At 40.5% G+C, this 14,666-nt stretch overlaps 1 pseudogene; it reads left to right on the top strand.

Moving 5' to 3' along the window:
• The first annotated feature begins 11,280 nt into the window (after nucleotides 1-11,280).
• Nucleotides 11,281-14,184, top strand: LOC100356702 (dnaJ homolog subfamily B member 9-like; annotated as a pseudogene).
• Nucleotides 14,185-14,666: the final 482 nt, after the last annotated feature.

Consider the following 14,666-nt stretch of genomic DNA (forward strand, 5'->3'; position numbering starts at 1 on the left):
GAATTCAAGAAAATGCAAATTCAACTGAAAAGCTATTATGTGTCACAATGCCCTATTGATAAGAACTTGGGTTCTTATACACAGTGGTTGTGAGTGAGGATAAGAACATGGAGAGAGCCAGTGCCCTGGCTCAATAGGCTAATCCTCCACCTGCAGCGCTGGCACACTGGGTTCTAGTCCCGGTCGGGGTGCCGGATTCTGTGTTGGTTTCCCCTCTTCCAGGCCAGCTCTCTGCTGTGGCCCGGGAGTGCAGTGGAGGATGGCCCAAGTGCTTGGGCCCTGCACCCGCATGGGAGACCAGGAGAAGCACCTGGCTCCTGGGTTCGGATCAGCGTGGTGCACCAGCTGCAGTGGCCATTGGAGAGTAAACCAATGGTAAAGGAAGACCTTTCTCCCTGTCTGTCAAAACAACAACAACAACAACAAAAAAACAAAAAAAAAACACACACAAAAAAACAAAAACAAAAAACAAAAAACAAAACCAAAAACATAAAGAAAGGCAATTGCACATAAAGACTTAGGGAAAGTAAGCTAAAAAAACACTTTGGAAAGTAATTTGACTTCTGAATTACTGTCGAAGATGCATACCTAATAACTTAGTAGTTTTACTCCCTACATTTATACCCTTGTGAAACTCTTACCACTGTGCAATAAAAAGACACCATTATTTATTACTATTGATTAACCAAGGAAAGAAAATCCATATTGTTCTGTCAATAGATGCAGAAACATCTATTGATAATAGTCTTTACCCATAATAAGATAAAAGTTTGTTGTGAACTTTAATCAAAAAGATTGTTTCCAAAACTATTAAAGTGATTGATTAACATCCTCCAGCAAGCATCATACTTGAATACTGAAAGATTGTAAAAATTTTTCTTTAAAATCACCTTTAAGAGCTACTTAAATAAATGAAGTTGCTACATAAAAGATGAATTTAGGTAAATTAATATGTATTTTATAAGGAAAACAAAAACACACATTGGTTTAATCTAACAATATGAATTCATAGATGAAATAATATATACAATCATAAAAATTTTATTGAAAAGTGACAAAATACACATTTTCCCAGCATTAATCTATGTATTCCTTCTTGCTCCAATCAAAATCCATTATGAGGTAACTCCTAAATTTATAAAGTTTGAGAATATATTATTCAGAAGAAGATAGATTTGCCCTAGAGGAAACTATTGTAAAAGTATGATGACAAGTCTAATATTGTTGTATGTAGAAGCAAATCAATGAGGCACCATTAAAAGCCTTGACCCAGACCTCCCAGTTTTGCCATTCTTAATGTGATTATACATTTTATCTATAAACCAATTGGTGAAGAATGGGTTGATGAATTAAGGCAGCTGGACAATTGGACATGCATTTGGAAAAATTAAGTTTGTAGTACCTCTTAATACTGTCTACAAGAGTCAAACTAAGAAAACAGAAAAATGAAAATGTCAAAAGAATTTTTATTTTTTTTCAGAAGGTGTATGATCTTTTTCGCTATCAATCAATGTGATACAGCACATTAACAGACTGCAGAAGAAAAACCATATGATTATCTCAATAGATGCACAGAAAGCATTTCATAAAATACAACACCCTTTCATGATGAAAACTCTAAGCAAACTGGGTATAGAAGGAACATTCCTCAATATATTCAAAGCAATTTATGAAAAACCCACGGCCAGCATCCTATTGAATGGGGAAAAGTTGGAAGCATTTCCACTGAGACCTGGAACCAGACAGGGATGCCCACTCTCACTACTGCTATTCAATATAGTTCTGGAAGTTTTAGCCAGAGCCTTAGGCAAGAAAAACAAATTAAAGGGATACAAATTGGGAAGGAAGAAGTCAAACTATCCTTCTTTGCAGATGATGTGATTATTTAGAGGACCCAAAGAACTCTACTAAGAGACTATTAGAACTCATAGAAGAGTTTGGCAAAGTAGCAGCAGGATATAAAATAAATGCACAAAAATCAACAGCCTTTGTATACACAGGTAATGCCACAGCTGAGAAAGAACTACCAAGATCAATCCCATTCACAATAGCTGCAAAAACAATCAAATACCTTGGAATAAACTTAACCAAGGATGTTAAAGATCTCTACAATGACAATTACAAAATCTTAAAGAAAGAAATAGAAGAGGATACCAACAAAAGGAAAAATCTTCCATGCTCATGGATTGGAAGAATCAATATCATCAAAATGTCCATTCTCCCAAAAGCAATTTATAGATTCAATGCAATACCAATCAAAATACCAAAGACATTCTTCACAGATCTAGAAAAAATGAGGCAAAATTCATATGGAGATGCAAGAGACCTTGAATTGCTAAAGCAATCTTGTACAACAAAAACAAAGCCGGAGGCATCACAATACCAGATTTCAGGAATACTACAGGGTAGTTGTAATCAAAACAGCATGGTACTGGTACAGAAACAGATGGATAGACCAATGGAACAGAATAGAAACACCAGAAATCAATCCAAACATGGACAGCCAACTTATATTTGATCAAGGATCTAAAACCAATTCCTGGAGCCAGGACAGTCTATTCAATAAATGGTGCTGGGAAAACTGGATTTCCACGTGCAGAAATATGAAGCAAGACCCCTATCTTACACATTTCACAAAAATCCACTCAACATGGATTAAAGACCTAAATCGATGACCCGACAGCATCAAATTATTAGAGATCATTGGAGAAACCCTGCAAGATATCAGCACCGGCAAAGACTTCTTGGAAAAGACCCTGGAGGCACATGCAGTCAAAGCCAAAATTAACTATTGGGATTACAGGAAATTGAGAAGTTTCTGTACTGCAAAACTAACAGTCAAGAAAGTGAAGAGGCAACCAACAGAATGGGAAAAAGTATTTGCAAACCATGCGACAGATAAAGGATTAGTAACCAGAATCTACAATGAGATCAAGAAATTCCACAACAACAAAACAACAACCCACTTGAGAGATGGGCCAAGGACCTTAGTAGACATTTTTCAAAAGAGGAAATCCAAATGGCCAACAGACACATGAAAAAATGTTCAAGATCACTAAGCATCAGGTAAATGCAAATCAAAAGCACAATGAGGTTTCACCTCACCCCGGTTAGAATGGCTCACATTCAGAAATCTACCAACAACAGATGCTGGCGAGGATGTGGGGAAAAAGGGACACTAACCCACTGTTGGTGGGAATGCAAACTGGTTAAGCCTCTATGGAAGTCAATCTGGAGATTCCTCAGTAACATGAATATAACCCAACCATACAACCCAGCCATCCCACTCCTTGGAATTTACCCAAAGGAAATGAAATTGGCAAACAAAAAAGCAGTCTGCACATTAATGTTTATTGCAGCTCAATTCACAATAGCTAAGACCTGGAACCAACCCAAATGCCCATCAACAGTAGACTGGATAAAGAAATTATGGGACATGTGCTCTATAGAATACTATACAGCAGTCAAAAACAGTAAAACCCGGTCATTTGCTACAAAATGGAGGAATCTGGAAAACATCATGCTGAATGAAATAAGCCAGTCCCAAAGGGACAAATGTCATATGTTCTTCCCTGATCAGTGACAACTAACCAACCACAAAAAAGGAAACCTGTTGAAGTGAAAGGGACACTATGAGAAACAGTGAGTTGATCAGCCCTTGTCCTGACTTTTGATGTACAATTTAATACTTTATCCCTTTGAGTATTTTTTTTGTTCTACTTAATACTATTGGTTGAGCTCTGTAATTAACTCACAATTATTCTTAGGTGTTGAAATTTAACTGAAAAGTCATCCCTGTTAAATATAAGAGTGGGAATAAGAGGGGGGGATGTACAATTTGGGTCATGCCTAAAATGGTGCAGTTAGAAATGTGTCTGGGGATTCCAATACAATCTCATTAAGGTTGCATGTACCAATGCCGTCTCACTAGTCCAAGTGATTAATTTCAGGTCACAATAGACCACAATGGTAGGTCTAAGAGTCAAAGGGATCACATAAACAAGACTAGTGTCTGCTAATACTGATGGAATAAAAAAGGGAGAGAACAATCCAACATGGGAAGCAGGATACACAGCAGACTCATAGAATGGCAGATGTCCTAAACATCACTCTGGCCTCAGAATCAGCCCTTAAGACATTTGGATCTGGCTGAAGAGCCCATGAGAGTAGTTTAGGCATGGAAAGCCAAAACACTCTGGCAAAAAAAGAGGACCTAAATGAAAGATCTCTGCGAGTGAGATCCCAGTGGAAAGAATGGGTCATCAAAGAAGGAGGTACCTTTCTCTGAAGGGAGGAGAGAACTGCCACTTCTTCCACTTTGACTATGACCTTGTCTAAATATGATCGAAGTCATCGAACTCAAGAGGCTTCCATAGCCTTGGAAACTCATGACTAGAGCCTAGGGAGATTTCTGATGCCATAAACAAGAGTGTCAAATTGTTAAGTCAACAACAGGAGTCAATGTGTACTTACTCCTCATGTGGGATCTCTGTCCTTAATGTGTTGTCCAATGTGAATTAATGCTATAACTAGTACTCAAACAGTATTTTACACTTTATGTTCTGTGTGGGTGCAAACTGATGAAATCTTAACTTAATATATACTAAATCAATCTTCTGTATATGAAGGTAATTGAAAATGAATCTTGATGTGAATGTAATGGGAGAAGGAGCAGAGATGGGAGGGTTGCAGGTGAGAGGGAAGTTATGGGGGGGGGAAGCCATTGTAATCCATAAACTGTACTTTGGAAACTTATATTTACTAAATAAAAGTTTTTTTTAAAAAAGTTTATGAGTAGTGGAGCAACAGTAAGCCAGTGAAAAGGAATGAACTGGGGCCCACACTGTGTCTTAGCGGGTAAAGCTGCCACCTGCTGTGCCAGCATCCTTGTGGGTTCCAGTTCAGTCCCAGATGCTCCACTTCTGATTCAGCTCCCTGCTAACACGACTGGCAATGCAGAGGATGCTGGCCTAGGTTCTTGGGCCCCTGCACCCACATGGGAAACCCAGGAAGCTCCTGGCTTCAGCCTGGCTCAACCTCAGCTGTTGCGGCATTCTGGGGAGTGAACCAGCAGATGGAAGGTCTGTCTGTCTGTCTCTGTCTCTCTCCCTCTTTGTAACTCTACCTTAAGAATAAGTTTTTAAAAAATAAAGGGAGTGATCTGGAAACTGCATTTGTGCCCCCCATAGCATTCCAGGTGAGACAAATGGATGGCAGCCATTTCAGCATCCACCAAGAAACATCCAATGCTTATTGTGGCTGCCTGGATCCCAGGAGAAATGGAGGCATACACACAGCTGGCATCTCTGACTGACAACCACAGTGCACCAAGTCATCACTGGTAGAAAGGCATGTCACCTGCCAGGCAGGAAAACACCGAAGCGTGGGAGAAGAAAGGGACCCTGCACACAGTGTAAAACACATCATTTTCAATGTTCACAGCTTATATATCTGGGGTTTACAGTATTGTTCCTGATTTTAAAAACTGAATGTAGGTAATATTATCTATAGCTTGTACGCATGGTTCTCCAAGGTGCCTGGTAAATAGTGGGCTCAGTGGAACCAAACAAGATTCATTCCAACAAGAAAGTATCAGGGGAAAGAACATACCAGAAACAGATTATTGAGAAAATTTTAATTGCTATGTGTTTCATTTTCTTTGAAAGATCAGAGAGACAGAGATCCCCCATCTTATGGCTTACTCCCCAAATGCCCACAACAGTCAAAGCAGGGTCAGGCTAAAACTAGGAGCCTAGAACTCAATCTGGGTCTCCAATGTGGGTGACAGGGACTTAAGTGTTTGTGCCATCCCCTGCTGCCTCCAATAGTGTACATTAGTGGGAAGCTGCAATCAGAAGTGGAGCCAGGACTCCAACCCAGGCACTCTGATATGGGATATGGCTGTGCCAACCAGTGCCCTAACTGCTGCACCAAATGCTTGCCCTTAAACACATACAATTATTAGAACTCAAATTTGTATATTATTTTTGAGCAGCAATGACTTTAAACTTAGCATACATACCCCCTTCATATATATTATGAATCTATATTAAGTATGCATTAGCAAGTGTATATAAATTACTTATTCATACAAATAATATATATGAATTATATACCATATATACATTTACATTGTGACTAGCACATATACTATATTCATATACATATACAGCCTTTTCCCACCAAGATTTCACTTAATGCTGAAAGAATTCAGCTGCAGGGGCCAGCATGTGGTACAGCAGCTTAAGCCTGTGCCTGCAACATTGGCACCCCACATACACACCAGTTTGAGACCTGGCTGCTCCATTTCCCACCCAGGTTCCAGCTAATGTGCCTGGGAAAGCAGTAAAAGATGGCCCAAGTACTTGGGCCCTTGCACCTACATGAGAGAGCCGGAGGAAGTTCCTGGCTCTTGGCTTCAGCATGGCCCAGCCCCTGTCATTGTGGCCATCTGGGGAGTGAACCAGTAGATGGCAGTGTTCTCTCTCTCTCTCCCTACCTCTCTCTTTCTCTCTCTTACACCACCTCCTCTCTATAACTCTTTCAAATAAATAAATCTTTAAAAAATAAATAAAAGATTAAAAAAGCATTAAGCTGAGAGAAAATAATTTCCATGACTACTTTTTCAGTTCTCTCAAAGGTGACACATAGCCAGTGCATATATGATAAGTTAATTCATTACATTTAATGAATGCCTTAGGATATTAATGTTTGGCAAAATTCATAAACCATCCCACACCTTCCACCAATGTCACAGAAATATTTTGCAAGTGTGTGCACTCAAGAAATTGTCTAGGGTGAGGCACTATAGCTTTTATAATATCCTATAAACAATCATCCAAAAGGTTAAAACCACTATGCCAGAATATTAAAATGATAAGGAAATATGATGTTTATGAAAAAGAAGAACAGAAGTGAAATATTAAAAGATAAAGTTTTGGCTGGGCATGGTGGTTAGGCCACAGCTTAGGATGCTCATCCTCTATTGGACGACCTGGGTTTGAGTCCTGCCTCTTTTTCTGATCCAGCTTCCTGCTAATGTGCACCCTGGGAGGCAGCAGATAGTGGCTCAAGTGTTTGTGTCCCTGCCACCCACATGGGAGACTCAGAAGGAGTTCCTGGATTCCAGCTTCCGTCTGGCCCAGCCCAAGTTGTTGCAGGTATCTGGGTAGTGAACCAGTGGATGAAAGATCTGTCTCTGTCTCTTTGATCCTCTCTCTCCAACTGTTGCTACCTTTCAAAAAAACTTTTAAGTCTTATTTTCCCAATGTTTATTTTGTATATATTTCCAAACACTTGATTGTTTTCTCCCTCTACATATGGAGATTTAAGGGCTCTATGCAATTCTAATCCCCAAATTCCTCCTCCACAACTATGAGATCTGGGAATCTGACCCCCAAAGAGGTGACACACCAATCAGTGAGTTTTACTTGTGGCGGGTCAGATGGGCTTCCTAGTTTAAATCTGTGGTGTGTCCATTATCTTCACATTGTACAGCATGAGGCTGTCAAGATCCAGACAGACATCCAGACAACTCTGCTGCTTCAATTGACTGCCTCTGCCATTACAGTTCTTACATATACTCAAGACATATACTCTCCCCCTAATGGATCCAAATTCAAGGTTACACAGTAAGACACAAATGGCAGTTACACCAGGACACAGAATCGTCCCATTGGCCTGTCTGGTTCCACCAAACTTACTGAGAAATCGTGAGTGGGTCTCCATACTGAGACAGTTCAGTAAACTGTGGATGGTGTGCATGATCTGCAAGCACTCTGAACAGAGAAGTTCAGATGTCAGGGAGAAGTGCAACTACTAAGGAAGTCCCAACATCCCCTTTCCAGGACTGGGGAGAGCAAAGCACAGTGCTCTCTTGCTCGTTCGCTCGCTCTCTGCCTTGATCGTGCATGCCTGGTTTGCTTTAGGGCAACTGAGTTGAACTGCTATTGTCTTCGTTTTTGAGGAAGGCGTTTTTCAGTTGTCTACTGTACAAGGATGACACTGATGCACTTAACATTTTAAAACCTGAATTCAAATTTTCAAGAGGGTGCAGTGGCTAAGAAGACAGGTACGTCCAGAACTAAACAGCAAGCAGCATGTGGCTAACATTGTGATCACTGAACACTCGAAGCACATAACTCCTTTCCATCTTTTTTTTTAAACTTATTTGAAAGTCAGAGTTACACGGAGAGAAGAGGCAGAGAGAGAGAGGCCCTCCATCCAATGGTTCACTCCCGAAGTGGCCACAATGGCAGGCCTAGGCCAGGCTGAAGCCAGGAGCCAGGAACTCCATCCATGTCTCTCACATAGGTGCAGAGGCCCAAGCACTTGACTCATCTTCTGCTGCTTTCCTGGATGCATCAGTAGAGAGCTGGATCAGGAACCCAACACCCAAGACTCCAACCTAACTGTGATATGGGATGCAGGCATTGCAAGTGGCAGCTTAACCCACTGTGCCACAGTGTGGGCCCCAGAAGCCTAAATTCCTATTAATGGGAGACAGTTGAAAAGCAGTCAGTAGGATAGGGGGAAAAACTGCAATAAGCTAAAGAGAATCAGGAGTAGGAAGTGGGAAGCTGCAATTTAAATCGGGTGAGCTGGATAGGTAACATTAAGAGGAAAGACACGAAAGAGTTGACAGAAGAAGGCACAAGTAGATCTAGGAAAATGAGGTCACAGGCCTAAGACTTGGCCAAAGCAAAGATGATGCCAGAGTTGAGTGAGATGAGCAATGAAAGATGAGGCCTGAGAGGTGGAGGGGCCATAGAGTGGAGTGGAGTGTCTCGTGGCTTTTTTTTTTCTGATGAAAATCTTGCTTTTACTCTAAAAGGAACAGAGGTTACTGAGAGTGATGTGCTCCAGTTTTCATTTCCAAGGGATCTTCTGTTCGCTAGGATGAGAGTAAGACATATCAACAAGGCTGGAAGTGGAGAGAACAGCAGCTGGCAATAGAGGACGATGGTCTGACCCAGGAGAGAACTGTCAGGGGTGGGGGTGAGAAGCGGTCAGACCCTGGGTATGATGCAAAGGCAGGCACCAGGGATTTCCTGACAGACTAAACATCGAAGAACAGGACTTGGCCCCAAGGCGAAGCTGACGCCCACTGCTCCCAGGACAACCAACGGGTAAAAACTCAGCTTCTGGTCTTTATCGTTCTGACCTCAGCGATTCTGGCAGCAAACCGCAGTGCAGTAGCGCGGCATCGGCTGATCGAGAACCCGGGAGGCCAGGCGGACGGCCGAGGGGGCAGGCCCCAGGACTCCCAGACTAAGGCGAGGGAGCCCCTGCAGGCCAGGCCTGCGGAGCCACTGCGCCTGCGCGGAGACGCTGTCAGGTGAAAGTCGCCGCTAAGGTCGACTCACTTCCCTGAGGGTTCAGCACCGCCCCTTGTCGCACAACCTGATGAGCAACAACAGTTTTCCACGTGCGGTAGCGCGCACGGGTCAGGTGGGTAGGCAGAAGCCAATGAGGAAGGGTTTCGCGCAGGTCCTCTCCAGAGGTGGTGGCGCCAGTAACGGCTGCCCTGCCCGCGGAGAGGAGGGAGAGGAGCGGGTGGAGAGGACGCTCCGCGCCTGCTGAGGGAGCGCGAGGCCCGGGTGCCCGCGGCATGGGGAGTGTGCCGGCCCCGGGAGGCCGCGGTGGTGAGGGCCTGGGCCCCAAAGGCGAAGGGAGCTGGTCCTCAGCTTCGCCTGCACCTCCGCTCTGTGGAAGAGCAGCAGCCATCGGAAGGTGCGGCTGAGGGACGAGTCCGGGTCGCGTTGGAAGGGGGGATTGGAGGGTCCCCGGGATCCTGGCCTGTTTTTTGCTGAGGAGACTGGGCCTTGGTGGCTGCCCAGGGCTTCGGCTTGCGTGTTCTTGACAGGAGGCGGAGAAAGGAGATGGCCGAAGCACAGAATAGTACGTTTTGTGTTGGGGCTCTGCGCCGCTGGCCAGCTTTCTAGGGCATCGGGGCAGCCCTGGCGCCAGCGCCTGGACGGACTGGGCGGGTGTCGGTCCCCTTGGGGTGAATGTGGGGTCGCCGAGCGAGGCCCGGGCCGCTTGGCTGGACGATCTGTCCCAGGGGGAGACATCCGGTGTAAGGCGCCTTGGGCTCCCCGCCGCAAAAGGCGGAACACCGCTTCCCAAACCATCAAGGTGCCCCTGTGTGTTGGTGTTATTCCGCCCATCCGGCCGGCCGCCGGCCAAGCTCCATTCGTGTTCTTTACTCCCGGGGTTGTACTCCGTCCCCGTGACTATGAGTAACTCTGGCGAAAAGGAATCCACCTGCTAATCGAGCTCCGAAGAGTCCCCAGGAGAGGCAGACAGGCAGTTTCCACTAACCAGAGTGCCTTTTCTTCAGCCTTGTTATGCCGTCATAGGTTATTAGGGAAGGGCTCTGGTGGCACAATCGTCGTTCAAAAAACAGCCACTTCGCTTTGACTTGTAAGTCGTTGGGTAGATATAGGACCCTGAGATGTAAGGTAAAACGCCTTGAGTGGCTTCAAGGTAAGGGCAGTATTTTAACCTCTGAGAAGTTTGAAAATAAAACACAAAACAAAACAAAAACTTATCCTAAAATACTCGAGTTTCAAATTTTTTTTCTGACAGCCTTAACAGAAATTTTAAATTCTATTCATTACAACGTTTGAACGGAACTTGCTTAAGCCTGCATCTTTGTTAAACATTTGGAGGAAACGTGTTGCAGCATATTGTCAGTATCTGTATTATGCTGTTTAGATTCTTTGCTTGTAGTGCTTAGTTTCCCTGCTAGAGTGAAGACTGGAGTGTTGCTCTTTGGGGTGGGGGGAGTAAAGATTACTCATTTAGACATTTTGGGTTATTTACCTTGATAATTAAATATATTATTACCCCCTCAGAAAGTGACTTCTTGAAGATTGAAACCCTTTAAAATGTTTAGGTCTTTTACCTTTTTATCAATAATTTTTGCATATGATGCATCTTCAATATTCACTGATAAAAATTTGATAAATTAGATATCAAAATGCCATGCCTTCTTCACGTATGGCCAGAGTGTTAGTGACAAGGCAAAGCCACGAGAGTTTGCTCAACTTGGCTAAATTCAGATTGCTCCAAGATTAGGTGGATTTCAGAGTTGCAAAGCCTATATAACTGAAGTAACAGGAATGGGTACAAGATACTAAGCTTAATTTTTTGATACTACGTTATTTTACTATGTATTCTGAAGATTCTTTTTTTTTTAAAGGAACAAGTATTAAGATAAGCTCTGTGGGATCTGTGGGAAACCAATTTTTTCTTTTCTTTTTTAGGATATTAGAGATGGCTACTCCCCAGTCAGTTTTCATCTTTGCAGTCTGTATTTTGATGATAACAGAACTAATTCTGGCCTCAGAAAAGCTACTATGATATATTAGGTGTGCCAGAGTCAGCATCAGAGCGCCAAATCAAGAAGGCCTTTTACAAAATGGCCATGAAGTTCCACCCTGGCAAAAGTGTCCTGATGCTGAAGCAAAATTCAGAGAGATTGCAGAAGGTAAGTAAATGACTCAGAGGTCTCATAGGCATTAGGTAGTAATAAGAATGATAGCTAAGAAGTGCCTGTATTTGAAGGTTTTGTGGAGATGGAGAGCATGTGGTACTTACATATAATGAGATTCTCTGGACTTTTTTTTTTTTTAATATAACATAACTTAGATGCCTGAGTGAATGCATGATAGTTAATAGTTTTATTGACCTACAGATCTAAAAATGTTGAAAATGTGTTATTTTGTTCTATTATTTTAAAGATTGCTTTTTGTATGTGAAAGGAATTTTACATACCCCAAATCCTTGTCAAATAATAGATGAAACACAACATTACACTAAGTATGTAGATTAAATATAAAATGATTAAAATAGGCTCAAATACCTTGTTACTTTTTATTCATTTGAGCTGCATTTCACAGCTGTATTTGTCTGTGAAGGAAAAGTATGCAACAGATTTTCACTTGAAACCAGTTCTAAAGCCAACTGCTTGTCCAGAGCATTCAGTAATTGATGGGTGTAGGTAACTGAGTAAGGAGCTGGAATTAAATATTTACTTTAACTAGTAAGGAAATAAAACATCTGAAATTCTAGTAATTGTTTACATTTGATGGTTTAGTTTTTCAAGAGAAGTAATGATTTTATACAAATGATACAAAGATTGAAGAATTCTAATTGTTGCCCACATACATAGCAATATATACAGCAACACTAGCATTTATTTAACAAAATATTTGTTGGGTATTTAACCACAGGTGGTATTGAGTTAACTGTTGATAATACAGCAGACAACAAGACAAAGTCCCCAACTTATAACTTACATTTTAATATCCTTATGTATGTAGAGTTTTGCTTTTATTTATGATGTGAAATCCTTCCTGATGGACTTGAATTCACTTATTTGAAGAGGTTTGAATATATGTAATTTTGAATATTTTAGGTACTAAAGCATTTTTTTCTTTTTTAGCATATAAAACACTCTCAGATGCTAATAGGCAAAAAGAGTATGATACAGTTGGACACACTGTAAAGGACAGAGAGGTAGTGGAAGCTCTTTTGAGCAATCATTTAACCTCAATTTTGATTACTTATTTAAATACTGTAGTTTTGTTTCTTGGTCAAAACCAAAGCACTCAGTCCAAGAAGCATTTTGAAAATCACTTCCAGACACGCCAGATGGTTCCAATAGACAAAGGCATCGTTTCCAGGAGTTTTCTTTCAGGGGTGGAGTTTGATGACATGTTTGAAGATATGGAGAAAATGTTTTCTTTTAGTGGCTTTGACACTGCAAATCAGCACACAGTACAGACTGCAAATAGATTCCAAGGATCTAGGAAGCACTGCAGGACTGTCACTCAACGAAGAGGAAATATGGTTACCACATACACTGACTGTTCAGGACAGCAGTTTGTTCTTTTTCTGTTTTCATTAAATTCAACTAGTTGACTCCTCCTCAGTATCTTTGAGGCAAAGCAGTTTTCTTTGAACTATTTGACAAGTGCATGATTTCACTTAATTTAAGCAATTTGATATGGCGGTTAAATATAAATTGTTTTTGACAAATTCAACATTCAGCAGTAGACAAAATCTAATTCTTAATTTCACTAATTAGCAAAGTTTCTTTCTAAAAAGATAGAATTCTTCTGGTCCTTTTATTCTGCATACTCTTGGGCTCACTAATGTGGCTAGTTTTATTACCAAAAAATGAATGAATTGAGTTTGCCTAATAACATTAGACTAAACCTTGAGAGTTACTGAACATTTAAATTGTGTGAACTTGAATGATTTTTGCCGTGAAACCTTTGATAATTTTAAATTGCATGCTCTGTAGCATCTGTGACGTGAGTTGCTAAGTGTACATGGAACTGTATAATTGAGTCAGCAAAGGAAAACAATATCTTGGTTAATTGCCAATGAAAGCTTTAGAAAGGGAAGGTTTGTTGTTTACCACAGAATCATGCCTTTCTATAGTAGAACTGAGGGAAGTAAGTGATTGTATAGCTCATTGTCATTTGGATGGAAAAAAGTTGCAAACTTAGGTAATATTGTCAAGAGACAGTTATGTGTTTTGTCCCTAATGATTTTATATTGTTGAAATCATGGCTACTTAGACACCTTTCCACATTTCTTTCTTAGTTGTTGGCATTCTAGGTGTAATATTTTTAAATCCTAAAAAATGTGTGCTTTTGCTTTCAGATAGACTTATTTCTTTAGTTCTGCACTTTCCACATTATACTCCATTTGAGTATTAATCCTGTGGATACATATTAAAACTAGTAAATGACCCATACAGCATTGCATGTGAGAGAAATATAAACATTTACAAGCTGATAGTTACTGTTGTCATTTTATTGTTAAAAGTTTATAATGCAGTTCTGGAGGAATGGATGGTATATAAGCCATGGGGCATATGCTGATCGTGGGCAGTATTCCCAAACTTGTGACTTTCCTGAAAATGCTGATAGAACAGAATTGATGGCATTTGATACTACAAATACTGGAAGCTAAAGTTAAATAGAAAGTTCTCGAAACTAGAGCTCAAGTCAGTGTTTGGGTGCCAAAATCTTACTTTATTGATACTTACTGAAAATTGCTGGGATATTGACAGTTATTTTCCAGTGCTTGATATATAACAAGATGGCCTGTGATACCTGACCTTTTGATCAATATTAAATGTTTCTTCTTTCATACTTTATCAATAATCACTGGTTTCCATTTATAATAATAATAATAATTTATAATAATAAATGATTTATAATTATTTAATAATTTATAATTACTATACAATATATTAATATAATATATAATAATATAATTTAATTATTTACTTATAATTTTAAATAATTTGTAATAATAAATTATTTCTCCTGTATTGCGTTTGAAATTTCTAATTGTATTTGTGTTCTTTCATTAGCATTATTTTAAATTCAACTATGAATATTAAATATTACTATTTCTAGATTTGGCCAGTGACTGAATGATTGAAAATTTCATCCTTTATTGACTACACACACACACACACACACTCTCTTTCTCTCTCTTCTCTCTCTCTTCCTAATAATGGAATTCATATCTGGTAGTTTAGCTCTTTTAAATTCAAGCCATGAAATTGGTCTCTTTTAGTGTAATGACTTAAGATTCCCATCACCAATGAGTAATATATATCCAATCCGGTATTTGCT

The sequence above is a fragment of the Oryctolagus cuniculus genome, chromosome 3 (genome assembly GCF_964237555.1).
Source record: "Oryctolagus cuniculus chromosome 3, mOryCun1.1, whole genome shotgun sequence".
In the NCBI taxonomy this organism is placed as follows: domain Eukaryota; kingdom Metazoa; phylum Chordata; class Mammalia; order Lagomorpha; family Leporidae; genus Oryctolagus; species Oryctolagus cuniculus.